Here is a 27509-nt window from a genome sequence, read left to right as displayed (position 1 = left end):
AAATGGAAAAAATATCACCTTCATTCATTATGAAGGTTGTCGTAATGTCAGAGACATTTTGAATGTATCACACATATGTAAATTTAATTACCTGAGCAGATCAGTATCCTTCATCACTCCAAGTAATGTTGTAAACAGGATATGCAGTCTTCAGAATTTCTACAGTCTTGCTGTGGTCTGCCTTCCCAAACCCCTGAAATGAAGCAGTCCTTGGGTATTTTAAAACTAAAGTACAATTAAACAGTGTGCTACATATCACAATAATAATTAAACACTAAAACGAGAACTCTTAACTACAACTACATCATAAGTAAACAATGTGCTTGTACGTACACTAAAACTGCATCTAATACAGAGCACATGAAACCGTAAAGCAATCTGAAATTTTCTACACCACACATCACAACACAAAAGCAGCAGAAAAAGGGAGTGTGTAAAGACCTTCAGAACAGATGTGCAAGATGCAGCATCAGAATTAATTTTTCTATTGATGGGTCTGGCATTGTACACAACACTGAAACACAAGCAGCAGTAACCGTGCAAAAAAATTAAACACGTACCCACAATCTGCAACTGTATTAACTGTGTTAAATGAAACAGGTAGATCACAAAATGTGTGAAACACAGTCTGAAAAGTATAAAATAGGTGCGAGGGGTACAGAGGAATCATTTGGTCTGCTCCAAGTGCAAGGAATTGTTGATTTGAGTAATTATGACAACTGTCCTGGCAACTGGAAAAAGTCTTGTAAAAACACCAGGCTCACCACAATTCATGTGCTGCCGTAACTATACTCAATCAAAAGATACAGAAGCTGATAATAATAATAATAATAATATTAATAATAATAATGTCATAAAATTATGGAACAGAAGATCCTCTCTCTCTCTCTCTCTCTCTCTCTCTCTCTCTCTCTCTCTCTCTCTCTCTCGCTCTCGCTACATATACAACTCTCTCTCGCTAAATATACAAGTGGAAGCAAGGATTGTGGCCTCAAAAGTAATCTGAAAGGTGTAAGAAAAAATCCTGAATCAGATTGAACAGCACAGTTGGTATCAGCATTGTCCACGGAAGGCAAGGTTTCAGGATGTAGTCCTGGCCCAGCACATAGTTTTAATTTGTCAGGAAGTTTCATAATCATGGCTGCTACCCAGAACAACAGTAGCCATTTCAACCATAACACTTGTCCACAACACCACACCCAAATTATTGTACACGGGTGTAAGAAGCATGATGATGATTTACAGGTATTAACATCTGGTGACATTTACTTCTGACCATCTAACAAGGTATTCTATAATTTGTGCCATGTAACCAAAGCAGAAACTGCTTTCCCATGGAGGAGCTTGGCGTATAACATTCTTAAAAGCTTTAAAAATACTTGAATTATAGGGCACACAACATATGAACAGAAACTTCACTGTTCTTAAAATATCTTTTGTTAACTGTGGTCTGCAGCTTATACGAATTGTAGAAATGACATCATGTAACACTTTAAGCTGTTGATAATTTTTTTTTACGATGCAACCAGTTTTGGTCAAGACCATTTTCGAGCACCTGTTGTTCCCACAGCATAGAAACAGGAAAAATTCAGGCAAAAAGGATATTTCAAAATTGTAGTAACAATACATACAATGCTTGTGGATATTTAATTTATATTTCTGACATTGTATTCTTTTGATATATATAGTTTTTGCTGGTAATCAAATTCTGTAGGTGTTGCTTGTATTGTTACTATAATTTTCAAACATTCTTTTCATCCCAAATTTTCCCGTATCCGCGATGTATATACAACAGGTGCCTGAAAATGGTCTTCAACTGAAACCATTATGGTCTTCAACTGAAACCAGTCACACAGTAAAAAAATTAAGTTGAATAACAGCTCAAGATGACACATACTGTCATTTCTACAACTCACTGCTTTTGGTACTACCTGTGAGTAGCTGTACACTTTGATGACCTTGGCACTGGGGTCGTGCTGTATTCTCCCACCACCAGTGCACTCTGCATCAACGCCGAGGCCTTTCACCCTGTCCATCGTCTCATCATAGACGTCCAAATGGAAGCCAACTCACTTGTATCCTCGCACCTAGTAACAGGAACCATAGTCAAACTTTGAACAAAATGTATCAAGAGTACTAAGCAAGAAGAAAACACAAAAGTAGCAACGTGAGTGGAAATTGTGGCATCAAAAATAATCTGAAAACGTAACTTAAAGGAGCTGTTGTTATATCCACTATCTATAGGAAACACACACAGGAGCTTCTGTTTCTTTTTTTTTTCTTTTTTTTTTCCCATACCTACTGCAAATGCAAATGAAAGCTTTTGTATATTCGGACACGTGTTCTCTCGGAAAACACTGAACATAACGTAAATCATCTAGCTGACAAGGTAGTTGGCAACATCAGCACATGGCTTTTGGAGAACGGATTAATACTTCACTGCCAACAACTCAACTCTTGTAAAATAGAAATAGTCTTGTCCTGAGCTGGTCGAACAGACATTTTAAATTCTTAAGACTGAAGATAGATGAAAAGCTCTCTCAGAAGTATCATGTTCAACACCTTAAGCAGAAAATGAACACTTCTGTCTTCACTATACACTATGTCTTGGACACAAACACAAAAGCGCTTGTTTACTTTTGCTCTGTTATCTCATATGGTGTTATAGTTTGGGCCAATTCTGTGCACTTGGCAAGAATATTCTCATCCCTGAAAAATGCAGTCAGCAAGCTCTGCAGTGCCAGCTTGTGAACATTCAGGGTTGCCGCAAGTTCCCCCAAGTGACGTTCCCCGATTTCCAGCAAGTTTTAGCATTTTTCCCTGACAAATTTCGAGATCTCAAGGGCAAGTAAAGACAAGTTCACAAAAAAAAAAAAAAAAAAAAAAAAAATGTAAGGACTTCTGTATTTCTTCCCCTCATGAGCAAAAATCTTAAGTACTAATTTCAGCATCTTTTGTAATGAACAGTTTTTAGATGGAGAAAGAAAGACAATGGTATATAATATCCCATTAAGACCACTGATGTTATTTTATTTCAATAAAACTAAACATATTTGGTGACACAAATACGCATTTCCTTGGAGTCACAAGACAGATTTAAAATACCTACACTGATTTCAGAAATAACCTCAGAAAAAAGTAGGCCTATTGAAAGAAGTATATAAGGCAGGCCAAAATATACAGGTACATAGCATACAAACCGCCTGTGACTGCCACAAGTTGTTCTTCCTATCGCTCATACTTTCTAATATACAGGGTGTACATTACATCTGGGAACACTTTCAATTATTTGTTGCACAAGAACCAAACATAGCACAGATATCACACATATGTCATTTTGAAGAGAAACCCTGAAAGTTCTTTTTCATGTATACCACCACAGCATACTTTGGTGATTTGCCAATAGCACCAGTCATAAATATGGCAAGTTCAGGTGCGGAGCGAACTTTCTGTGTGTTGGAGTTCGACAAAAAAAGTGTATTCTACAGCTGTTCAATGGATGTTTAGAACAAAGTACGGTAAGAAACCACCAACAAGGAAGGCACAACAAATTTATTATGACGGGTTGCTTGTGCCCAGCACAGAGAAGCAGACATCCCAGTGTGAGTGAAGTGAATTTGGATTGCATACGAGAGACATTCATAAGGAGTCCAAAGAAATTGGTGCGTCGTGCATCCCATGAACTCGAAATGGCTCCACTGACTGTGGCAAGTCATGCGACAGAAGTTGTCTATGAAACCATTCAAATTGGAGCTAGGGTAGAAGGTCAATAACGACGACAAAAACAAGTGTTTTGAGTTTTGTTCACAGTTGCAACAATTGAATAAGGACGGGGATGGAATTTTGATCGCTTAAGTTTTAGCAATGAAGCCACTTTTGACACTAATGGGAAAGTGTACAGGCATAATTGTCGAATCTGGGGTACAAAGCATCCACACGAATGCATTGAATTTGGGTGTGATTCGCTAAATGTAAATGTTTTTTTGTGCTTTGTCGTGTCGAAAACTGTACAGGCCATTCTTCTTCGCCAAGAGCATTGTCACTGGATATTCCTACTCGGATATGTTGCAGCAATGGCTGATGCCTCAGATGCAATTGGGCTCTCCGTTCATCTTTTAGCAGGATGGGGCTCCACCCCATTTTCATCGTGAAGTTTGTGGGTACCTGAATACGGAGCTGCCGCATCGATGAACTGGCCGTGCTACAGAAGGGAACAGCTGTTTCATGAAATGGCCTCCCTGATCACCAGATCTCACTCCGTGTGACTTTTTTTCTGTGGGGACACATTAAAGATCCGGTGTATGTATGGTCTCTACCACGTGATGTAGCGGAGCTCCAGGAGAGAATACGAGAAACAAATATCACAATTGACGATGCCATGCTGGGACAGGTATGACACGAATTCGATTACTGTATTGATGTCTGCCGGGTCACTCATGTTTCGTGTACTGAATGTTCGTAAAAAAAAAAAAAAAAAAAAAGATATGTACATCCTGTATAAATTATTTTCTAAGCCCCAAAATGTACTAGAATAAATAAAATGTTTATAAAACAATGTACTTGCAGTGAGAAAGTCATAATTCCTGAACTCCAACGCCCGTGGCCTCTGGCCTGCCGAGGAGCACCACAGTCCTGAGTCCTCGGATAAATCACGAAAACCCACTGCATTATACCACACACAAACAGAGCCGGCCTGGGAGCAGATCGGCGAGACTAGATCCGATGGGCAGGGCTTGCACATTATTGGGAAACGATGGGCTTCAAATCGGCAGCCCCAATCCGTTAGAGAGACCCACAGAAACGGCCTGTGGTTTTGGCCCATCATGGAAGTCCATTCATGTGGCCAGCTTTACACAAGTCACTGACATTATGTTGACGAAATGAGATGGTGGTGATAAATCCATCAATTTGTGCAAATACTCTACACACAACACACACACACACACACACACATTCACACAATCACTCAGACACAACTCGTGCACATATGACCGTTGTCTCCAGCCACTGGGTCAACAATCTCCAAGAATCATATCAAAACAAACCACCCCTCACGCCTCCCATCGGCAGCTACTAGGCTAGTGGCAAGAAGTGGTGGCAGCACTGACTGCAAGCTGAGGGGAGTGGTAGGAAGTGGAGAAGCAGTAAGAATGAGGGAGTAGGGAAGCGGTGCATGTATTAAGCTGCATCCAGCCAGCGACGATGCAGGAAATCCCAGTAAACAAACGGTTTCATCTACTGAGACAAAAAACAAGATTTCTCCAGGTTTTTTTTCCAAATTTCCCAGCAGGGCAGAAAAAAAGAGTGATACACGTAAGTATTCAAATCCACACACAAAGGTTACCTTGTGGTATGCTACAATTCTGCATAAGAGACCCTCACAATACATGAGAACTTCTCTATGCAACATGTAATTTATCCTAATTTCTCTTAATTTCATATTTTATTAATTCTGTAATTTTTTGTTTATAAATTTTATATTCAGCTTTCTGTAAACTAGGTACCACCTCATCCCACGAGCTTTGGCTCAAAGTCTCAAGATACGCGATAAAAAAAATAAATGTCAATCCCAAAACCTCACACGCCAATATAATGATCTGCATGCAATCATTCTGTTGATAATGGCACATTAAATTTGGGAAAAAAAACTGATGCCCTTGATAATTCAAAGCTGTCATTTAAAGTCACAATTGTATGTATTATAGAACACTGTACAGGAAAAATGGAGTTGTAAATGTAGCTGTGTTTTAGTGAAAACGACGTTTTTTCAAATGATGGAGAACCAATGGAATACTTGTTGGTAACATCTGCTCTATACCATAAACCAGCACAGTACGGCACTTTATGAAGTTTAGTCAAAGGCCTGTTTTGTGAGATAATTTCTTTCTGGAAGTTGAATGCATTGCTTCCGTCACCAAAGCAGGCGTAAAAAAAAAAAAACTTGCATTCAGCCCCCTCACATCATTACATCATCAGTGCAAACCAGACGATATTTCTCGTGTAAATCTACACGGCTATCTGGCAGTTCACACTTAAGGATACGGGGCATTTTTCCAGCTCAATATTATATTTCTTTCAGGCACTGTTTATAATGTATATGTTTTAAGATTTTTTGTTGATATCAGGTAATAGAGCACACTTTCTAAACAAATTAGAAGTATTTTGAATATTTTTGAACCTGCTTAGAGTTATTTAAAAAAAGTAACAAGGAAATTCTTCCTCAAACTGAGGTACCATTTAATCCAATGTTATACATTTGAAGGAGACCAAATTTTTACCAGACATGCATGACATGGCTGAGATACTAGACCTATTTAATTCCACCTATTACGTATATTACAAGGATAAAAAAGTATCACATCTTACATTTTAATATTTATAATTTTTTCCAAATAAAAATGTTTTTTTTTCTATGATTTACCTGATTCTGCAATAAAGCTTAGGTCTACTACATAAGTATGGACGACCAAAAGTTACAGAAAAAATTAGAGCAATGCTTTATAAACTTTAGGAAATATTTGTACCTGAATTCTGAAGAAAACAACTAGCGGGAAATTGCGAATGAACATATGAGTCCAATTAAACTGTGCCTCAGAACATTCCTGAAGCATAGTCTACATCCTGCAGCCTTTCTTCATCTTCAAGCTTCCTCTTGGCATTCCTTTTAGCACTTCTTGCTTCTTTGGTAACTTGAAGAGCGAATCTTTCAGCTTCATGCACCCGTTGTCTGTCACACAGAAGAAATTGATCTTTCATATTAGAGCCACATTTTATGCCTAAATTTCTCAGGACTTCCTACCTTCCTATCACTCCGTCATTGAAACATAGCACACCATCTAGTACACCAACTTTTAATGTATTTAGTCCTACAAAAACATTCTTGAGTAATCTTTCCCGTATGGAATGGTTGAAACTTTCATTTGTATTCTGAGTGCCCCCATGAAGACATTTACCGTATTTACTCGAATCTGAGCCGCACTTAGTTTCCGGTTTTTGTAATCCAAAAAACAGCCTGCGGCTTAGAATCGAGTGCAAAGTAAGCGGAAGTTCTGGAAAATGTTGGTAGGTGCCGCCACAGCTAACTTCTGCTGTCGAATATATGTAGCACTACACAGGCATGCTTTGCAGGCACAAAGATAAATACTGGCGCCAAACCCTCTGCACGAGTGCATTAAAAAAAAAAAAAAAAAAAAGGGGGGGGGGGGGGGTGGCAGACAAGTTTTTCCTCCGTCTCGAGTTTCGACCACTGCATTTTCATACATTATCCAACGAAGTAAATACAAATTCCGTATTGTGCACCTTTGAATGTAGCAGCATTTCAATGCACTACGAAAATCCGACTGGCAAGACTGTTTGGGATGTTTGTCAATATGGCCAACTCTACGTTCTGAATTTTTTCCTAACTGTGAGAAGAGATGGTTCCTTATAGGAACTTTTATGAATTATGAATAGCATGCAGTATTCTCTTCACATAAGAATAATTAGAATATAAACATTTTGCCAGGTATTCTTTCGTGTTTGCTGCTAACTCATTTAAATCCTGTCTGCCTAATAAACTACGAAACTAGAGTGAGACAACAGCAAACGCGGAAAAATATAGATATCATCCCATGTTTATATTTGTATTATTCTTATGCCTAATAGTGATACAGTCAGAAATGAAGCACGGCAATTGACTAGATTTTTAAATCTAAGATGACTAATTTCAGTGCAGAATGTAATGTACTAAAGAGGTGCCTGCAAAGATTTTCAAACGGAGAAAAATTTTCGCTAAACTCCCGTTCAGAATATCTTCTATCATACGCTGTCTATTATTTGGTTCTTGTTGATCATTCTCAAAGAAAGCAGGAGTGTAGGTAACAGCAAATAGCAGTCTCTTGCCATTGTTTCGCTAACGAAGTACGCGAAAGAGGAAGGGTACCCGTATAATACGGACGGAGCGCCTGACGCATAGCAATGGCTACCTGGTAAAGCTTAACTACTGAGCTTACGACTCGAACCAAACTACTGTAGCTGTATCGTCATTCATTTGACCTAAATTGTGTCTCATATTACAATGGACCAAGTTTGTTTCGATTTCGAGGTGCGGCCTAAAACTTTTCTCTCCCCTTGAATTTCAAGTCTCAAATTTCAGGTGCGGCTTAGGTTCGGGAAATTTTTTTTTCCTGGATTTCAAGTCTCATTTTTCAGGTGCGTCTTAGATTCGAGTAAATGTGGTACTAAGCAAAACGGGGTCCACTCAGGTCTCTAAAAATTGGTTTTATTTCATTCATAACAGGCTCAAGGAGATAATGCTTATGATATTTTGATAGTATATTTGACCACTTTCCTTTGCTTTTTGGTAACCACACCTAAGAATCTGCTCCTTTAGGGCAAAGTCCATGAACAGTGTGGTCATCTGTGGACAACTTATGAAAGTAGGTGGCCCATACAGCTTTCCTCATTGCTGTATCATCATTCAGAGGTGCATTTTGTCTAATGGCCAGTCCTTAATACCTCTGAAGGAGGTCTATTTCAGTTTCTGTCAATCTGTCTCAGCCAGACAGAGATTTTCAATCAGATAGCAATTTTCCTTTCATTTCACTTCTTAGCTTCCTCAATCTAGCACCCATCCTCTTTTGCACATGTCCACAACACTCCAGTTTTGTTACGAAGCTATCACCATAAACATTGAACTCATTAATTTTATTGAAAGCTTTAGAGTACCCATCACCTAGGTACTTTGTATATCTAACGTTATAAACGGGCACTGACCTCTGAAATAATTTTAGAGCTCCATCACACTCCATACCTCTACTGTAACCATCATAATTATTATAACACTGATGTTCAATATGTCCTTCAGTGTTACTATGTCAGATGTGGCAATAATTAGATAAGCACTCAACATCAACAACTTTTCCATTCTCCACAGAAGTGGCACTTAAAACACCATTCAAGGAACGATGTCCTCGATGTTGCCATGTCCCATCAAGTGCAACAGCAATGTCCCTTGTTTCACTAATATTAACAGTTTTTTCTACTGCACATTTCATAGATGCTTTAGACACAACCGTCAAGGCACCTAAAAGTATTCTTATGTACTTGCTGAACCTACTGGGAGGAGGAAGGTCAATCAAATGACAAAACGTTTGTGCAGCCTTTTCTTCCTTTTCCTATTGCACGCATTGCGTACACTAACCTCAAATTCACATCATATGAATTATGTACAATGTTCAAAGTCATTTTCGAGGTAGATTTATTGCAGGATCTACACAGACCAACTAATTTTGACGCTAAACCCTTCCTACTACTTTGTTGTTCAGTTATTTCCAGACAGCCTACACCATCACATTGTTTACATTTTTCCACTTCCTTTATCAAAGAAGATAAGATACCCACACCAACAACAACAAATCCACTACAAACAGCGTCATTTTTAACACAAAAATTTGAATCACCAGGAGGCGTGCCATGTGCGAATTTCTTCACTGAAGAACTGACACGTAGGTTACTTTCAACAGTGTGGCTTGTTTTGTTTGTAAACTGGTTACCACAGAATTTCCTTTTATTGAATTTCTTGATGTGTGGCACACTAAAAAATATGTATTTTCACAAATATATGTAGCGCTTGGGAAACAAACGTTTATTAACATGTGAACAAACTGCTTCAGAACACAAAAGTAAATACTTGCAAAGATAATCATTTACAGACGCTAGAAACCTGCACTGTTACCAACATATACAATGTATCATACATATAATCGCTGGAAACAGAAAGAAAGTGCACAGTTCTTTTCAAAATAATACTGGTTTCTGTAACAGAAATAAAGGGGGCATGGCAGTATACAAGGTGCGAATGTAAAGTAATGACACTGATGTGAAAAAAAATGTTGCTTACAGTTTTAGTCAATTTTCGTGTTGTCTCCTTCAAAGTTCCCTTCTGATTGCACACACTTTTTTTAGCACTTCTGCCATTGATGGTAACATTTCTGGAACTCATCTTCTGTAATATCCTCCAAGACCTTCGTCACAGCTTTTGGGACATCTTGCGTTGTTTGAAAATGGTGTCCTTGACCGCCATTTTGATTCTTGGACAGAGAAAAAAGTTGCACGGAGCAATATTTGGTGAATAAGGTGGCCCTGGCAGTACCGAAATTTGTTTTGAGGTAAAAAATTACTGTACTGACAAAGCAGTATGGGATGGTGCATTATCGTGATGCAGAATCCAATTATCAGCAATGTTATTATTAGACAAACCGTTCCTCGATTGAAGTGCAGTTCTCCTGCAATCATTTTCATGGATAACCTTTTATCAGATTTTATGAGTTCATGCACCCTGGCCAAGTTGACATCCATCCGTGAGGTTGACAGTCGTCCACTGCAGTCTTCATCTTCAACATTTGTTCTGCCTTCACTAAACATTTTATGCCAATCAAAAACTTGAGCTTTTGACATAACCTCCTCTCCAAAAGCCTTCTTAAGGTTACCGTAAAAGTTGTCATCGCGTTTTCACTCAATTTAACGCAAAAAGAAATGGCATACTGTTGTGCAATATTATGCAGTTCCATTTCTGTGATGAGAGACACTAACACGTGTTAACTTATTACAGCACAACTAATGACTGAGCAGTTGCTTCAACATGCCGCTTGAACTAGAAGCGGCTTATAGACCAAGGTCACAGATATTGTGCCTACGCAAGCCTGCAGGGGTGCCACATCTTGCAAAGAAAATCAGTCTCCTTACTTTATTGTTGCACCTCGTACATGACCGTAACTTTAAAATTTGGTATGTATAGGTCATTTTTCATTTCAAACCCTACAGTGTATATATCAATGTAATCAGGAAAGACTATAGAATTTAATAAAGTCATTTAAAAAATTTTGATTTTTCCACCATTTATAAGTATCCTGTATCCTTAAGTGTTCGGCAGAGGATGCATCGAAAAGCCTTCAGACTATTTCTGTAACATTCCACTCTTCAACAGCTTCTGTGGGAGCTCTGATTTCTCTTACTTTATCACGATAATAATTTCTCCTTATGTAGGTGGGTGCCAACAAAATATTTTGCCATTCAGAGGAAATTTCCTGAAAACATCTCATCATAACAAAAAACACCTTTGTTTTAATGACTGTCACCCCAACTTGTATATCATGTCAGGGTATATGCGGACAAGGAAAAAAAATTCCCGGATTTCTCAGTCAAAAATACACTTTCCCCCAAGTGAAAACATACTTTTTCCCTGTTAACTGACGGTATATTTTCTCTTGGAACTGTATACCTTATAAGTCCTTTGATTATGGTTTTATACACGGGCGTAGAATTTCCTGGCGCTTTAGGAAAAAAAAAAACACGCATTTTGGAAAGATCTTTGATGTGCAGCAACATGTATGCTGCATATTTTTGTATTAGGAAAGTATAAACTCGAATTCCACCAAACACCGCATGTTACTTTCCAAAGCATTGAAATTGAGATTGGGATGCGCTTTTGTAAGTTAGTCATAGCTCATTTCATGCAATTTCGCCAGCCGATCACAGCAGGTATTCAGAGCTTAGGACACGTGATGTAGTCAACCAACAGCAACATCACTGTTAAGTAGCGCGAACACACAAACAGAAAAAGTTAATGGCTCAAATTAATGTAAATAGTGTTGCTAAACGAAACGCAAAGCCTTCACATATAATATTGGTCTATCAGATTAATACGCTGCAAGAGAAGCTAAGCTTTCTCATAAAATGTTGGTCTTTCATGCGCGTATTACAATTTAAGATGTATCACACAAAGGTGCCAGTAAAATTTTTAATAACGACATAAATGTCTGATCTTCCAGGCTCAAAATTCATCTAAATGGCTCATCATCAAAGAGTTGATTTTTAAATGAGAGTCAAACACTTTGTGATTTAAGAAATTCATCATACATTATCTCACATAGTTCTGGTGTAACTGCTGGAATGGTACTTTGATGGTAACGATTTTCAACACACCATTCGAAATATTTTCCCACGACCTGTTAGAAATAGGTTCGTTTCTGCAGTTGCCAGAGAGCGCCAGATGACAGGCGTCACTGCGCAAGCGCAGCTACGATGTCGTAGGGAGCCCGCATGTTCGTACGTGTGAAACATTAAAAGATCTTACATTATGTAAGAAACAAGACATCAGAGGATACTCCAAGAGAATCGGAATTTCGTGACCCATACTAAAATGTTCACATTTAAAGTGCAAATTTGTATGTCCAGAATCCCACGACCTGTTATTAAGCTTTTCTATGTGGTTTTTGGGATGTAAATTTTCTTGGAGTACCAGTACTGTCCTGTCTCATGTTTGGTTCTTTATTATGGCGTAATTCCAAATGTGCTAGAAGTTGAAAATGTGCACTTGAAATGCAGCAAACACAGTGTGTGGAATTAAACACTTTGTCTCAAATATATTGTCTGCCTTAGTGGAAAAGATTAATGAAAGAAAATTTCTTTGGCAAACCAACAAAAATAACTTCATTGTTCTAAAAGGCAATTAACGCTTGACTGTCAGAAAGATGGAAATAAAATAAAATCTGCAACTAATAACACAGTTTAGCCTTCCATTATTATGTGAATGTATTTTAATTCACTTGATAGCTCCCGGCCACAGAAATCTGTTTTGTCTTCATTTGATGTGGGAGCAGTAAATGAAGAGGAAACAGCAAAAACACTAAATGTAAAAATGGGTCACGTGTAGACTACCCACTTCCCAACTGTAATTCAGACTGTTCTGCGCATCAGTCCCGGATCTAGGGGGAAAAAGGGATGGGTATACACTCGCACACACACACATATCCATCCACACATATACAGACACAAGCAGACATATTTAAAGACCATTTTTTTTTTGTGGGGGTGTTGTGAGGGTGACATGGTATTAGAAGGTGGAAAGTGTAACATGAGGTTGAAATGAAAATGAAAGATAAAAATATATGGGGAGAGATAAAGGTGAACTAGAAAGCAACTGGAAATCTGGTATGAAAAAAGGCGAAAAAGTGTTGGTTAAGTTGATCCTGTGGTGAACTTGGGTTGGTAGACAGCGATGTGCATAAAGGTTACGTGGTTGTGTTGCCGCTAAAACACGTTAAAGGACGGAGAAATTCGGGAAAATTTCGAAAAAACGTGTAATATGTCTGCTTGTGTCTGTATATGTGTGTGTGTGTGTGTGTGTGTGTGTGTGTGTGTGTGTGTGTGTGTGTGTGTGTGCGCGCGCGCGCGCGCGAGTGTATACCCGTCCTTTTTTCCCCCTAAGGTAAGTCTTGCCGCTCCCGGGATTGGAATGACTCCTTACCCTCTCCCTTAAAACCCACATCCTTTCGTCTTTCCCTCTTTCCTGATGAAGCAACAGTTTGTTGCGAAAGCTTGAATTTTGTGTGTATGTTTGTGTGTCTGTCGACCTGCCAACACTTTCATTTAGTAAGTCACATCATCTTTGTTTTTTTTATATATATATATATTGTAATTCTGTCAGAGACAGCAAAGGACTTGGAAGAGCAGTTGAATGGAATGGACAGTGTTGAAAGGAGGATATAAGATGAACATCAACAAAAGCAAAACAAGGATAATGGAATGTAGTCTAATTAAGTCGGGTGATGCTGAGGGAATTAGATTAGGAAATGAGGCACTTAAAGTAGTAAAGGAGTTTTGCTATTTGGGGAGCAAAATAACTGATGATGGTCGAAGTAGAGAGGATATAAAATGTAGGCTGGCAATGGCAAGGAAAGCGTTTCTGAAGAAGAGAAATTTGTTAACATCCAGTATTGATTTAAGTGTCAGGAAGTCATTTCTGAAAGTATTCGTATGGAGTGTAGCCATGTAAGGAAGTGAAACATGGACGATAAATAGTTTGGACAAGAAGAGAATAGAAGCTTTCGAAATGTGGTGCTACAGAAGAATGCTGAAGATTAGATGGGTAGATCACATAACTAATGAGGAGGTATTGAATAGGATTGGGGAGAAGAGAAGTTTGTGGCACAACTTGACCAGAAGAAGGGATCGGTTGGTAGGACATGTTCTGAGGCATCAAGGGATCACCAATTTAGTATTGGAGGGCAGTGTGGAGGGTAAAAATCGTAGAGGGAGACCAAGAGATGAATACACTAAGCAGATTCAGAAGGATGTAGGTTGCAGTAGGTACTGGGAGATGAAAAAGCTTGCACAGGATAGAGTAGCATGGAGAGCTGCATCAAACCAGTCTCAGGACTGAAGACCACAACAACAACAACATATATATATATATATATATATATATATATATATATATATATATACATAATTTCCAAAAATATGTTCATTTTGTAGTGCACGTCTTTCTGAAGGGTCTGATGCATGCAACATGTGTGTTTGAGGAAATGTAAGACATGTCATAAGTGTGCCAAAGTGCAGTGTCTCGTCTCCTCACACAGCATTCTCCTATCGCACGTCACTGTACTTCGCTCTGTGGAATTGAAATGTGTATATTTTGTAATGGATGCCATCAAACCATATTCAGGACAGTGGAAATTAAAATGTCCTGTGGTGCCTCTCCTGTTTACAGTTGGCCGGTTTGACATTCTGTCCCTCTTTTTTTTAAAAAAAGAACTCTTCAGAAAATGTGCACTCTTTGTTCCCTATCAGCTAACAACTTGCTGCTTTGTGTGACATAAAATTAAATATAGGATATATAAACCCAGTAAAGACATGAGACAAGCAAGACAATACATGTTTCTTCAATCCTTAGCTCCTAGAATTTTTTACCCTCTAATCTTGGTACAGCTTTACATGGAGTGCTTTCCTTCTGTGAAAGAATCTATTACCTCATCAAAGTTCGTCAAACATTTTGCTACACGAAAAGTCGAAATGTCGTTGTCTAATACTGAAAAAGCTGTTAATACAAATAGGACCCAAGACTGGTGTTGTTTCCCGATCTGATTACACCTATTTTGTCACTGTCTGCTAGATAAAACAAAATAGGCCTTTCTAATATTACAACAATTGTAATACACACAAAATAAATGAGACTGTTTTGGCACAAACGGTCTGTTTTGTAAGGACAGAAAATAATTCACAAAGTACCAATATCAAATGCCTATTAGGCCAACTACAAGCAAAAGGCTTTACGTTAGGAAATAGTTTCACACTTCATTCATACACTCCCATTCCTCAAGCACGAGATCGAAAAGTAGTAGTATGAAATTTTTATACGAACTTGGAATCGTCATATTGTTCCATAATTTGTGTGATGCCCCCATTGCTTCTCCTTCATCATTCTAACAAACAGTCTTGTTATCGCTAATTCTGTAACTATTCCTGCCAATGCCAAAGCTTATTTGCAGGTTAACTTCATTAACTCTACCAGAATCACCGGTTTAGCTATCCCGTGATTATTCTCCGGTTAGGCGTTGTTACATGGTTGTACAACACATTTTCCGTGCTTCTTCCAGAACAGAACTTAAAGTAGCTGCTAGCTGGGGACTGTACAACTCGCCCTTACTAGTATAGCGATCTGCCCAAAATTTTTTTGTCAAAATTTCATTTTCTTGTATACACCGCGAAGGTAATACGTAATCATTCTTACGTGTTATTCGTTTATTTCCACTCCTGTAGTCTGAATCTATGGATTCCGCTAGTAATTACAACAACGCTCATCATTCGCAAACACAATCAACCACACAATCAGACAGCGGTTGGTATTCATCCGTTCAGCCTTACTTCGCTCAGCTCTGTCAGATTCCACTGACAGAGGAAACATGTACACTACGCACGCATTCACAAATCAACTTACGATTCATTCAAAATCAACTTAGAATGTGTTAAAAATGTTCAAAAACCGACAGGGATGAGTTTCAAAGTAATATGAATAATCGATAAACTAACGAACTAACGTGTGCTGGATGCGAGTCGCTTTGTGAAACAAGGTTTCCTCCCCCCCCCCCCCCCCCCCCCCCCTCAAGAATATGAATTTGCCCCCCCCCTAGATTTGGACCTCCTGCGCATGTATAAATCTAGCGGCTTGGGCGCTCCAGTAAAATTTTTCCCGGTAGCATCTAGCTGCTTGCTGCGACTGCTTACACAGCCAACAATTTCTGTAGCCAGAAGCGGGAGAAGGTACTACTCAACTGTGCATGCGCATGATCGAGCTCGTAACTGCTAAAATGAATTTAATGTAAACAGTTGTGACGTCACGCTCAGCGGAGGCAATTTGCTGTTACGAACCATTGCACAGTCTTCCTAAAGCCTTTGACACATTTTACTGTTGGCGGACACTTGTATGAGCACTGTTTTGTTGCTGTATATGGTGCATTTCCCTTGAAATTTAAGTTTTATTTTCGTTTTTTCTCTTGTTCATGTTTTATTGCTGCAGTATTGAGACACAGTAATATCCTTTGTTAGAGTATCGGTTCTTACCAATCAAAATTACAAAAATTTAACTGAAAACAAAAACAATGAAAAATTTCCTGGGTTTTTCCCCGGATCTTCCGGGTCGTATACACCCTGCATGTCCATGGCGCACTCCCCCTTCTTAGCTATAAAACAACATACGTTGCTCTTCTTTGAATGCTTTTTTATGTCCTCTGTCAACACTATCTGGCAAAGATACCATAGCACACAGGGCCATAACTGTAGTTCAACAGTGTTTCAGTGAAAATCTTTTGTGCGTTTTCAGTTGTATCGCCATCCACCATCTCACTTCCAATTTAACAGTAAACACTGAAACACTATGTTATGCAGATAACAACCAACCTTAGGCTACAATTCCCCATTGCAAGTCACCGACATCAGAAGAAAAATTCAACTGAGAAAATTGAAAAATGATGCTAACGACTGTCTCTCAAATAATAATGTATCACAAAGTTGACCAAATATTAGTTTACCAGTTACTGACCACTAATTTGCTCGGTTCTTTGCCATCAGGACCCTCTGGACCAAAGACACGTATTAGAACATACTTAAATGTTCCTTCTGGGTCGATATCCACATCAGGAACAGCAGCAAGCTTCTCTGCTGCTGTCATTAGTGTCCTGTTAAACAGATGTTAAAATTATTCCAGAAATATTTATATACAACAGGTGAGAGAAGAATAGTGCTGCAGTCACAATGTAAACAATACAATTCTGCATCTAGGATTTATACTGGAAACAATGTTTCCTTCAGAAAAATAATGATCTAATATTTGGATTTTTAAACGTGTGCCTATTAAGTAAATACAAGCATTCCGTGGAAGATCGTACACCATCCAAACCATAAAACTATCAATTAATTGTATCCAAAGGGAAACATACTTGAGAAAGCCATAAAATTACAAAGAGAGACAACTGCATTCTCGTAGAAAGAATTCGCTGGGTGAATTCCTTCATGTTTGGTGGACTCAAAAATATTTTTTAAAAACATTTATTGGTTATCGTTTAGAAAGAGCAGCCATTTTTGTTTCAGGCTTTCTTACACTTTTATAAGCGTCTGTGGTTTTTTAAATTATTCAGTAATGGATTGCCCCAGACCTTTCATATAAGAGGTATTTATTTCAGCAGACACTGGACTATAAATTAAAACCATGATCACCCTGCTGAATGTATTAGGGAATACACTTTTAATGTCACAAAGTTGTTGGTTGTAAATTTAAAAAACCCATTTTAATACTATCTTTCCAAAGAGTAGTTTCTTAGCCTTAATACATTTTGTGGTATTACACTACTCAGTACAGATACCTTTTTTTTTTTTTAGAGAAACAATTATGACAAGCTTATACTTAGAAACACTTTAAAAACAAATCTTTTGAATTTTTTCATTCTTTGGTCTGCAAATCTTTGTTAATGGACCAGATATAAATCTGAAAATTACACATTTAATAGACCTTTATGATATCAAACTTCTGTATAAATTTCAACCTTGAGATTCCATGGACAAAAAAAATTTCAAATATGAGTCAAAAATATGTTTCTTACTGTTTGCAATATCTGGGCTGATGGAAACAGTGTATAAATTACATAATTTAAAAATATCTAGGATAACTCTTTAAAAAATGAGACAATTCATTACATTATCCCGTTCTCAACTTGTTTGTTTTTGCTACGTTGTTTATTGAACAACAGAGATATTTCTTCACTCATGTTGGGCACAGAGTTAAATGTTCGCCTAGTCACAGTCATAAATTCCAGGGGAGAAGACAACTCCTTTAATGCATTTTTAACGGGCCTCTCGTGTTGATCCTTTTCAAATTTTTTAAATGGGGTTCTTGGTGCTGGTAAAATGTAACATCCACATCTTGGTTTTGACGAGCAATGTTACCAACTTTGGCAATCCACCACTGTTCGTCATAGACACAAGCCACTATGTCCTTACTTTGAAGTGTCAGTGGTACAAGTTTTCCACAGTGATGACATTCACTATCAGAGGCTGTTGATGTGAACTTACAGTTGAGCAAGTTGTATGACTGAGGTATAAAACAATGAAAAGATCGGGTGCCTTTAATCTTCTGACAAGTTTTGAATCTTTCCTCCAAGACATTGGCATAGAGTTCTCATATTTCCTCACATTTAATGAAACATACGTAATCCCTTTTACCTATTCTTTACAGAATTTGAACATTTCTTGACGTGTCCAGATTTGGTTCTCATAGGTCCGTTGCAGACTAGCTTTTGTGACAGCTCGCTTTGTTGTACCCTTTATGCCATCACACTCATTCTTCCCAGGACATGATGCAAAAAAGTGCTATTCTGCACCGAGCCAACAGTCTTTTTTTCTTTGAGAAAGGAGATATTAATATTTGTTTGCTTTTATATTGGCCTGCAGCACCATCAGAGAAGTTCATCAGTTTGTTTATGGAACTGTCGTGCTGTTTTACGTAGTTTGTTAACTGCAGGTGAAAAGCATGCACTGCTGTAGCTTTGTGCTCAAAGTAATCATTTGCAACACAAAAACTATAACTCTAGTCTATCTGGATCTTTATAACAGAACACAAATGGACAAACTGTGGCCTGTTTGTTTACCCAGTGGCGCCCTTGTATTTCACTTGAACAACAAAGGAATAGTTTTCAGAAAAGTCAGCAAGAGCAAGAACTATACATTCATCAACTGCCAAGGTTTGCTTTTGCCCTTCAGAAATTTATCCTGACTTTGGCAATTAAATGACACACTATTGAGTTTTCAAGGTTAGTAACCAACACTTAGAAAAACTATTCTCGTTATTTTGAGACTCCATTGCTCAACTGCACACTTCAAGGGCTCATTATTAACTAAGTGTGAGTGAACAGATGTTGGTGGAAGGGGGATGACAACACACAGATTTGTACAGGCTTGTCTACATCTACATGGATACTCTGCAAATCACATTTAAGTGCCTAGCAGAGGGTTCATCGAACCACCTTCGCAGTTCTCTATTATTCCAATCTCGTATAGAGCGCAGAAAGAAGGAACACCTATATCTTTCCATTCGAGCTCTGATTTCCCTTATTCTATTGTGGTGATCATTTCTCCCTATGTAGGTCAGTGTCAACAAAATATTTTCACATTCAGAGGAGAAAGTTGGTGATTGGAATTTTATGAGAAGATTCTGTTGCAACAAAAAATGCCTTCCTTTTAATGATGTCCAGCCCAAATCCATTATCATTTCTGTGACACTCTCTCTCATATTTCGCAATAATACAAAATGTGCTGCCCTTCTTTGAACTTTTTCAATGCACTTCTGTCAGTCCTATGTGGCAAGGATCCCACACCTCGCAACAGAATTCTAAAAGAGGACGGACAAGCGTAGTGTAGGCAATCTCCTTAGTACTGCCAATAAATTGCAGTCTTTGGTTAGCCTTCCCCACAATATTTTCTGTTTGTTACTTCCAATTTAAGTTTGATATCATGAAGATCCATTAAGTGTGTAATTTTCAGACTTTTATCTGCTCTCCTTACAAAGATATTGTAGGTCAAAGAACGAAAAAATTCAAAAAATCAATTTTTTAAAATAGTGTACATTTTGTGTAAGCTTCTCACTATAAGAAGTAGTTATACTGTATAGTGTAATAGCACAATAAATATTAAGGCTGAGAAATTACTCTTACTTTGGAAAAATACAATTAGGATTGATAAAAAATCTACTCACCAAGTGGCAGCAGAACTCGCACATAAAAGACGGAAGAGGGGTGAAGGAAGAGAACTGGAGAGGTCTAGGAAAATTGGTAGATATCGGGAAAGTCACCGAGAACAGCGGGTCAGAGGAGACTTACCGTAAGTAATGTCTTTCCTTCTCATCCCGTACGGTAAGTCTCCTCTGACCCGCGGTTCTGGGTGACTTAACCAATATCTACCCCTTTTCCTAGACCTCTCCAGTCTTTCTCCTTCACTCGATTACTTCCCCTTCCACCCTTCTGCCTGAAGAAGGAGCCACTGGCTCCAAAAGCTTGCCAATTACAGCTGTCTTTTATGTATGTGTTCTGCCGCTGCTTGATGAGTAGAATTTTTATCTATCCAATTAAATAGTTTAAAGAATACGCTTTTTTAGCTTGCAATCAACAAGTTTGAGCCATTAAAAGTAGGGCCTATATTAAGGAATACATTCAGCATGGTTATCATGGTTTTTAATTTATAGTCCAGTTAATGATTCTTCAACTCAGTACTGAATAATTTTTTAAAAAAAAAAAAAAAAAAAAAAAAAAGAAAAAAAAAGAAAAACAGATGCCTGTAAAAGCAAAAAATAGCCACTGTTTCTAAATGTTGAGAATAAATTTTTTTGAAAAATGTCTTTAAACCCATTAAACATTCGGGAATTCATCCAGCAAATATCAATTTTTTTCTGAAATGACCGAGCGACTAGTTAGTTTTTTCCCTGGCCCACTAGTCCTAGCTTACATAACAGAAATTTTGATTTTTATCAATACCATCCGTCTGCTTTCACCTATCACATAATCAAAATGCTGGACATAAATCACTCATCGAAATCAGCCACACACTGCAACGACAATTTTATCTATTCTCATAACGAAACAATCATAGGCTCCCCAACTTGCATTTAAAAATAATGCAGAAGCAATATAAATATGGAAAAAAATGACATACTGTTTTAGAGATAAGGGATCTAAAATTCTTTTATATATTTTTTGACATAATCTCACAAGCATTTCACAACGCTGTATCCAATTTTGACAAGCCAGCTAGCGCCTTTAGGGTAAAGGCACATACTGGTTTCCATTCTGTTCTCAACAACATTGAACACAACAGAAACTAATCTCTGTCTACCGTCAGCTTCAGCATATGCCTTTCGTCTGAAGACTACCACTGACTGGTTGAAACTAATTACGGCATTGTGAAACGACCCATGTGTTTGTGTGGAAGTTTTGTGCATGGATATCACACACACCACATCATCAGTAGCATGCTACCAGTCAAAGGCAGTGTCAGTAGATCCAATCAAACCTTCGGAACTCGGCATTAGGGAAGCATCCGATTTAATCCATCTGCTTTGACCCATGACGTCATCCATATGACAGAAACGCCTACGTCCAGAGTATACAAAATGTCGTCAATATTGTCACTATGTACACATGCCAACAAACCTGCAGGAAGACAGAAACAGTGAAAGTAATCTTACTTCAATGATAAAATGAAACTACAGAACAACCACGGGAAATAGGGGGTCTAGGGCAAGGACAACCTAATTTTAACAATACAAAACATCACATCACATCACCCCTAAAAAAGTCTCAACCTACAACATAATGCTACAGCCACAAAGCCAGCAGGAATCATACAGTTCACTCGACCTATATAGCTCAAACCAAGCCCACAATACCAAAAAACCAACATCTGCAATAACGAAAATGGCACTTACGCAGTTTAGGGGGTACATGCGCTGATCATGAGAAAAATACCTATTTTTGAAGCAAACATATTTCTGAAGATATAAGCATATATATGCACGGAATACCAAAAAAGTACTTATTTTCATATGGAGGTGGGGGAAAAAAAAGATTAATTAACTGTCTGCTTTCACCAGCTTATTCATGTTGCTATGCCAATATGCTGCAGACACTTTAATATATTTCTTCACAGAGTTCTTTAGCCATAGGTAATGCTTACAGTTTCATACATCCTAACCATGATAGCTATTGTTGGCTTTGCATATTGTTGCATATGGTATATGTCCCTGTTGCTCACAGTTATGCATCTTGATCAGTGCGCCCAACAACCTATATTTTTCTGTTGAGGCTGTCCGTTTTGAAGTATCGTATATTACTGCGTGTGCCAAAATGGCGAGAAATTTTCCAGATTTGAGCGACTTTGTAGTGGAAGATTTATACCATGTTATGGAGAACACCCGAAGCTCAATACAATGGGCTAGGCAACAAGATCTTATGAAGAACGATATGGTGTGTGAAAATGGGTATTGTGTTGGATACAACGAGATGAAGCTGGAGAAAACTACAGGGAAAGATGGCGAAATTTGGAGCTGCTCCATTGGCAGGGGCTGTAGAAAGAAATGTTCAATCAGGAAAATGTCATTTTTTGCTGGCAGTCATTTAGACATTTCTAAAATTTTGCAACTGTCTTACATGTGGGTTTTCGAACTCAATAGGCAAAAGTTTTTAATGAGGGAGCTCAAAATTGGCAGTGAGCACACTGTGGTCGATTGGTGCCAATTTTGTAGAGATATCTGCCATGAATATTTCTTAATTGAGCCAATAGTTTTGGGCGGCCCTGGTCATACTGTTGAAATAGACGAGAGCTGCTTCGTCAGCACCATCGAAGTCATAGGTGCGAGAGCAATGGGTCTTTGGTGGTTATGACGTTGAGACAAAGCAAAGCTTTATGGTTGCTGTGCCACAACGTGATGCTACCCATTTGCTGCCAATTTTGCAACAGTATGTTTTGCTACTGGAACCACAGCAGTTTCTGATTTGTGGCAACTTACAACACCATAGGTAACTTGGGCTACAATAATCTGGCTGTTAATCATTCGCTTTATTTTCTCGATCCCTTTACAAACGCAACCACAAATCACATGAAGTCAGTCTGGCAAAAAGCTAAAGAAAAAATCCTATAAGGCCTTTCAGAACTCACCGTGCTATGCTGAATAACTACCTGGCGGAATTTCTCTGGCGTCAATGTTTTGGGAAAATCCATTCCACAATTTTGTTATTAATTCCACCTTTCTTGAAGAGAGAGAGAGAGAGGAAAAAAAAAATTAAATTCCATGCATACATATGCAATATGTCATTTTTGATACAAAAAAAATTTTGAGACAGTTAACTGATTTTTTTTTTGCATCCAAATGAAAAATAAGTACTTTTTTGGTGAAGAGCGCGTCAGATATGACTGTAACACTCAAGTTTTGAAATAAAAAAATGTTTGGTATTCAGCGCATATATATGCTTATATCTTCAGAAATACGTGTTTCCTTCAAAAATAGGTACTTTTCTCGTGATCAGCGCATGTACTCCCTAGACTGCATAAGTGTCACGAAAAGCAGAATCAGATGTTTCCCTCGACCTATACAGCTGAAAGGAAGCCCAGATAGCAAGGAACCAATACAGCTGAAAGGAAGCCCAGATACCAAGGAACCAATAGCTACAACCCGAAGAGTGGAATCAGACATTTCCCTTGACCTATGTAGCTCAAATGCAGCTCTCAATACCTACCAGCAATAATAATAATAATAATAATAATAATAATAATAATAATAATAATGAAAACAATGTAAACTTCACACACCAACATAACTCAAAAAACACCACAAAAACCAAAACCTTCAACAACTCGAAAACGCAAAAACTTGTATATACACCAGATCAATTAAAACCAACCAAAGTACGATAAATGTAAAACAGACAGAACATCAGAATTACTACAGATTAAAACAAAAATAAAAGTTTATTACCAACAAAAGCGTGCAACAAAATCACCTAGGTTGACCGCCGCTACCAGTACGTACGTACACACACACACACACACACACACACACACACACACACACACACACACACACGAAGATTTCCAAATCCACATTGCAGCACTGGCTACCCAGACTCAAATAAACCCATGTTACCATAGTGATAATGAACCCAATATCAGATGTTAAACTCAACAAACACAAACCAATTCAAAAACACACACACACCACCATTATCTCATGGGTCAAAGGAGACAGGTGGAACAGAACACTTCCAATGGCCCCTTAACTTAGTTCCTACCTCACGCAGACAGACAGGATGTGAGGACAAGAATGAATAGTTCTGAAAAATAAGATTAGTGTTTCACTTTTAAAAGTGTTAATCAGCAGTAGGGCCTCCTGGGATCTTGCTTCCTTGACTATCAGTAGTGACCAGCCATACTGTTTCTTTATAAAACAATTCCTTAATAACTTCATTGTTTAATATTTGGATTCTTGCACTGATATCACCTCACGTGTAAGATTGTTCCCCCTATTGTTATCTAGACAACAAACTTCAACTCTAAGACATGATATCACGGTACATAAAAAGATTTTTACATGTTAGTCTGAGAACGTGGACAGTGACTAAGAAGGCATACCCTAATATTGCACTTTAAGTTTTCAAAATGTCACAACCCCTTTCTTCTGTCATTTACCACTCTTTAACCTCTGGCAACAATCTGTTAATATAAAAACTGCACTGTTTTTAGAGTTCATGTTAAACCACAGACCTCTCTATAACTGACTGGTTGGAGAAAGGCAAGACAAAGAACTGGTTATGAACTGTTGTGTCCAAATCAATCTTTGAAATGCCAACAACAGGATTAGTTAAAAATGTGATACCAAGCTTATGAACGACAACACCCTTAACTTGGTGGAGATATAAGACACAGAACTGATGGGTCTAGTGTAGCAGGGGATACAACCCGTCGGCTTTGGACAATGACGTCACAAGTCCCTAGATAGCAGTTTACCATTTTCGCTTTTGCTGTTATGTTTCAGTTTCGTTTTTTTACTGATTGCTTAATAAAGTGGATCTGTTTATTCTATCTCGTGAGATTTTTTTTTAAAAAGCCAAAAAACACTTATCAGCCACTGAAGGGAGCTACAACACTAAGAAGAATCGCTTCTCGATTGGCGACTTGTGACGTCAATGTCCAAAGCCGACGGGTTGTATCCCCTGCTACACTAGTCCCGAACTGATCAACTGCTCACATAACTAATAACACGAAAACATTAGCGAAATAAAATGCTAGAGACTAACAGGATCTCTGTGAGAAAAGGTAGTTTTGGGCCCATGATGTTCTTTCTATTAGTCCTTCAAATATATTAAAAACTTGAAAATACCAGACCACAATTCGAAAATTGAGCCTCACATATGTACTTAAATGTATCTATGGAATGACCTACCTTAAATGCATCTGTGGAATGACCTACCAACCCAACCTATCCTAGATATATGTTTACACTAGTCTACAGATCAGCCTGTCAATGTAAATGAACACATATATACATCCTGTATGCCACAAGCATTCCCTCAGTCGAACACCATCTCCAGTAGGCCTAGACTTAAAGAACACCTAGCAAACAATACAGTCTAAGCTACCAGCCACAAAAAATAAACTTCATATTATGATCAAAACACACACTCAAAATATTTCACTGAAACAAACAAAATATCATAGATGCCATATGACATCACAGTTCATATAGGCTACCTATGGCTCATGTTGTTCACTGGACTCCAAACACGTTTATTTTTTCACACACAAGCATTTATTGCTTAGTCCAGTTTCTTGAATAAGTATCATGAGGCTATCATGGTTAAGCTTGTCAAATTAACTCCCAAAAACATCTTTTTGATAGCAATATTCTTGAATACTGGTTGTTTCTCAGATTCCACACCCCCTTCAGAATACCAGCTTGGTGCTTTCTGGGGTTTAGATATTAGCTACACAGTCATAGTTACGCTACAATTAAAACAAAACTTATTCACAATTCCAATTACAATATCTACACATTTCATGTACCGGTATTCGTAAATACAGATCTTTACATACTTGGTTTAGGTGAAATAATGCCAATGCGTCACAATTATTTCAATGTGAGCAATGAAACTTCACGTAAAACATGACTGCGATACAATGCGTAATAAAATAAATATACCGAGGTCTAGAAATAAGCATGATTACACATAAAAGGGATGATTAATACAGTTCAATATTAAAAAATCTGTATTCAACAAAACCGTAGTCCTACAGAACTGGAGGGGTGCGACGGTAATGGTTTTATTTTATCAGTGAAATTACATACCAGTACTGGATGTTACTAATGCTCCAAAACATCAGACAGTATATATAATAATGGTATGAGACAACGAAGGGAGATTATTTTAGGACGTATTTTCATCAATTTTGATATGTTATGACTCGTAATAGCCCTGGAGACGTCTTTTACAACAATCGAATAATTTGTAGCAGTACACCGATAAAAATAACTGCTTGCAACTAGCAAGTAATCGCGCAACGCGCAACCAAACTTCGAACACACAAATAACTTCTTAACCCGATACGATTACATGACAATGGACACCATACGCATACTCAAAATAACAAACCTAGATAAACACAGCACTGGATTTGGTACGCCTCCAAACAAACTGCTTCTCAGAGATTGTATTTTAATAAATGAAGACATACCGGAGCAGTGGATTTTAATAATACCGACAACCAAAGACAACAAAGCAACGGAACTACGCACTAGAACAAGCCAGTTTATTTGATTAATTTAAAATGTGAAGGAAAAAGCAGAGTTGTTATTTGCTGACATGAATCCATGGCTTTTTAGATTAAAGTACTGATTTCGAAAGTGGGGGCATTTGATGACAGAATTAAAAATCATTATTGACAAAGCCAATCCAATCCAATAGAGGTGGTGGTGGTTGTTGGGATGTTTAAGGGGGACTTCCAATAGAGACCGTAGATCTTACACTAATAACTAAACAAGAAATTTCCAGAAACTTACCTCCGCTTATAAAAATGTCCACAGTGTGCGTTAGAAAAATGTGTAGAAGAATGAAACTCAAGGAGAAAATACGAATTGCTTTGGAAGTAAAGGTTACTTATTATAAATGTCACTATCTTTATAGTAAATTTTGCATATGATTCTTACGGCTTAATGCTTTGGTTGCTATTATTGGCTCATTGTAACACGAGAGTTTCTTATTTAAATTTGAACAAAACCATTAAACAGAGGCACATTTTCGAAGTGTTGTTTGACTGTTTTAGTCACTCAGTACAAAACACCTTCCTATACTCTTTACTAGTTTCAAAAAATGGTTCAAAAGGCTCTGAGCACTATGGGACTTAACTTCTGAGGTCATCAGTCCCCTAGAACTACTTAAACCTAACTAACCTAAGGACATCACACACACTCGTGCTCGAGGCAGGATTCGAACTTGCGATCGTAGCGGTGGTCTGATCACTGAAAATATTACTGCAACTTTTCTGAAGTGTATAATCCTCGCCTCATTTGCCAGATTTATGCATTCTGTAATCTCACTAAATAACTCAAGGAAAATAACAGAGACAGTTCTATCCTTCTCCAATCCGTGCATGTA

At 38.0% G+C, this 27509-nt stretch overlaps 1 pseudogene; it reads right to left on the bottom strand.

The window, feature by feature from the left end:
- Positions 1-100: 100 nt before the first annotated feature.
- Positions 101-26609, bottom strand: LOC124722039 (annotated as a pseudogene).
- Positions 26610-27509: the final 900 nt, after the last annotated feature.

This window comes from Schistocerca piceifrons, chromosome X (genome assembly GCF_021461385.2).
Source record: "Schistocerca piceifrons isolate TAMUIC-IGC-003096 chromosome X, iqSchPice1.1, whole genome shotgun sequence".
In the NCBI taxonomy this organism is placed as follows: Eukaryota; Metazoa; Arthropoda; class Insecta; order Orthoptera; family Acrididae; genus Schistocerca; species Schistocerca piceifrons.
This window is presented reverse-complemented; position numbering and strand designations above follow the sequence as displayed.